Source organism: Salmo trutta, chromosome 8 (assembly GCF_901001165.1).
Source record: "Salmo trutta chromosome 8, fSalTru1.1, whole genome shotgun sequence".
NCBI lineage: Eukaryota > Metazoa > Chordata > Actinopteri > Salmoniformes > Salmonidae > Salmo > Salmo trutta.
The window spans coordinates 14,008,371-14,011,736 of record NC_042964.1 but is presented as its reverse complement, the minus strand read 5'-3'; positions in this window follow the sequence as shown (position 1 = coordinate 14,011,736).

Genomic DNA, 3,366 nt, shown 5'->3' with positions numbered 1-3,366 from the left:
AATCAGTAATGATGTGGTAGGCTAATCAGTAATGATGTGGTTCGTGTAGTAGGCTAATCAGGAATGATGTGGTAGGCTAATCAGGAGTGATGTGGTAGGCTAATCAGGAATGATATGGTAGGCTAATCAGTAATGGTGTGGTTAGTGTAGTTGGCTGACCGGTAATGACGTAGTAGGCTAATCGGTAATGATGTAGTTGGTGTACTAGGCTAATCAGTAATGGTGTGGTAAAAAACGTTACTACTTAATTGGAAAACCATATACAGTGAAATATAGCACTGCCATTTATGACATTTTGAGTCACATCTCCCATAGAGCGTGCATGTGCCCTGTCACCCTTTGACCCCACCTCATCAGTAACCCTATACCAACCTCAGGATATTTTCTTCACTTGTATTTTTGGGCATCACACTGGGTTGAGCACCCCCTGTGAAATAGACCACCTGCAGTGTCCATTTACTAGGACCAGGCCAAAGTCTGCATACAGTATATTTACACCATCTGCAGTATTGTTAATAATACAGTGGATATATACTGAAACAGATTAGGTCTACTGGACCAAATAATACTTTAAATGGAGATTCTCTTAAACTGTATTTTAACTAAAAGTTATGTTTTGTCTGTGGGTGTGCCTGGGATTAGACCTACTCCTGGAGGACCAAAAATCCCAATGGTTGGATATCAGTAATTTAGAACACATGTGGAGGTCAAATATCACTAAGGACTACTTATCCCATGTCCCAAATGCAGCGCTGTATGTTTGAAAGTTGTGTCTGCCTGCAGAGTTAAGACAAGGGTAGAAACCAACATAAAATGTTACTAGTCAAACTCTCCAAATATGTTACATGGTCCTCTGATGAACCACATTCTCAGACAGAAACAGGTGCCTATGAGAGCAACAGTACAGTATTCACTTTCAGAACACCTCCCTTTAGCTGTGCTTGTGAAACCTTGCCGTTTTAGCCTGTACAATAGCCCGCTGTTAGCCTGGAATCTACTCTGATATTGCTCTGTTTTAGGCTCTTTACATGAGACATTGAAAGTTTAGGAAACCCTTTTGGGAGATGAGTCTCACCCTTTTAGAGCCTGTGTGAGTGTCAGCTGCAAAAAAGTGGCTTTTGGTGCTGTTTGTGCAGAGTAATTCTCTGGGGACTGAAGTACTTTTCCATGACACTCACTGGCTGTACGTGCAGTAGCAACAGCACCAATTGATGGCTTCACAAGACCGTGGGAGTGCTACATAAACATTCAGACGGCACACTAACATGATATTAAACTCTGTAGAAGTAACAACAAGAAGAACACCATTGGCATGTTTGGTTAGTAGTTTTGAAGTTCTGAAAACCAATGAGAATTGTGATTGTTGAGTCTGTCTGTCCTGCGTTTCACAATCTCAGGCAATCACACGATTGAAAGGCAAAAGTGGTCTTGTCTTCTCTGCAATTCCCCAGAGAGTGTGGTACATAACCCGGGTAATGGTCTATACTATCGGCCATGTTTTTGTTGGATTTTACAAAATACCGTGACGAAGGCATTCGCCGAAACGTGTCCGTTTTTAACAATGAAATTATTTATTTGAAATTGTTATTTTTGAAAACTCCCATTGCCCTTCAAAGAGTTGCTGATTTTATCTTCTCATCTACAGTACTCCCCAGAGCACAGTGTGTACAGGAGTGACTGGGCAGACTTTGTCTTCGACCACATTCCTGGATGTCTTGGTCTGCCAACCAAAGCCCCTCGACTCGCTCAGCCCACCTCCCGTCGTGCTATCCCGTGCCAAATAATACACCCCTGGTGGAACCCTCCCCCCCCCCCCCCCCCCCCCCAACCCATTACCAGCCAAATATTTCTTATCTGAGTTTTGATACTGAGCATAATCAAAGTTCAAAGAGAGGCCAGGCCATTCTTGATAAACAGGCTGGATATAGCGTAACGGTCTTGGCAATGCCGCCGTGCTCAGATGCTGAGTGTACACAGAGCGCTCAGGAGACTGATGGAGAGGAATTCAATAAGACAGCCAAAGGGGAGGTTCATGTGGGCCAGTGCATTACACAGATTGCCAAAACGGAGCATAGGAATGCATGCAGCCACTGGACCCCATTTGACCGCTGTCTGTCAACCATAATCAGTTGTCCCTGTCATTATGAGGCAATAGGGAGTGGGTTTGCAGCAACTTTCTAGTATTGAAATTCATAAAGCTTAATTGTCCAGCCGATTTACATGAGATGGAGAACTGTCTTTTGGAATGTGTTGTGTTTTATGAGCCACATGCCAAAGTTCTCTCTTTGTGGTAGCTGAATGTGTCCTTTTCATCTTGAGTGTATGGCTGGTGTAAGGCTGAAATGGTGTAAGGCTGAAAAAATTGACCTGTTCATCCTGTAACTATATTCCCAGCTCTCTAGTGGATTTATAATATATGAAAATAATGTTTTTAATGAAAATGTCATTATTTTTATAAATATGTTGGCAACCGTTTTTTAAAGACAATAAGGCCCTCAAACCGTTTAGGCTTCGACCTTGGGCCTAAGAACAGCCCTTAGTCAGGAGTTATCACACGATAACCCCTGGGTTCTTATGCCTTATTGCTTAAATGTACAGAGAGAAAAGATCAAAAACACTCTCTAAAAGCTGACATTTGCCGAGACCCCAATTTTTCAGATCCACCAGTGACCAACCGGTCTTGCAGTACATTTAGCTTGCTTCAATGCACAGTCGTATATTACACTCCATGGTTTCTGACGTACCACACACTGCTCTGGTGATGATGGACAGCGAAACAAAAAGCTGTCTTTAACACATGTCAAGATTCTGTTTGAATGGATTGTCTCTCTTTCTGCTTCCCTGCCTGTGTCTGTCTGTCTGTATATATTCATTTGACTGCTAGTCTGTCTGGCCGTCTGTATATCTCTCTCTCACTCCCTCCCCCCAGGGGTGCCCCCCCCCCGTCAATCACACAATGCCATTATATCATGTGTGATATACTTTCCCCGCTTTCATGGAGTGCATGAAGTCAACTCTGTAAAATAATGGCTCCAAATTATGATTATTATTCATAAAGCCATGAAAGAATCTCACTTTTGAATTTGAATGAAGTTGCATGTGGAGTTCTGTAGATAAGTAGGTAAACAAAAGTGCAAACGCAACATGTAAAGTGTTGTTCCCATGTTTCATGAGAAGAAAAAAAAGATCCCAGACATTTTCCATACGCACAAAAATCTTATTTCTATCAAATTTTGTGCACATATTTGTTTACATCCCTGTTGGTGAGCATTTCTCCTTTGGAAAGCTAATCCATGCACCTGACAGGTGTGGCATATCAAGAAGCTGATTAAACCGCATGCTCATTACACAGGTGCACCTTGTGCT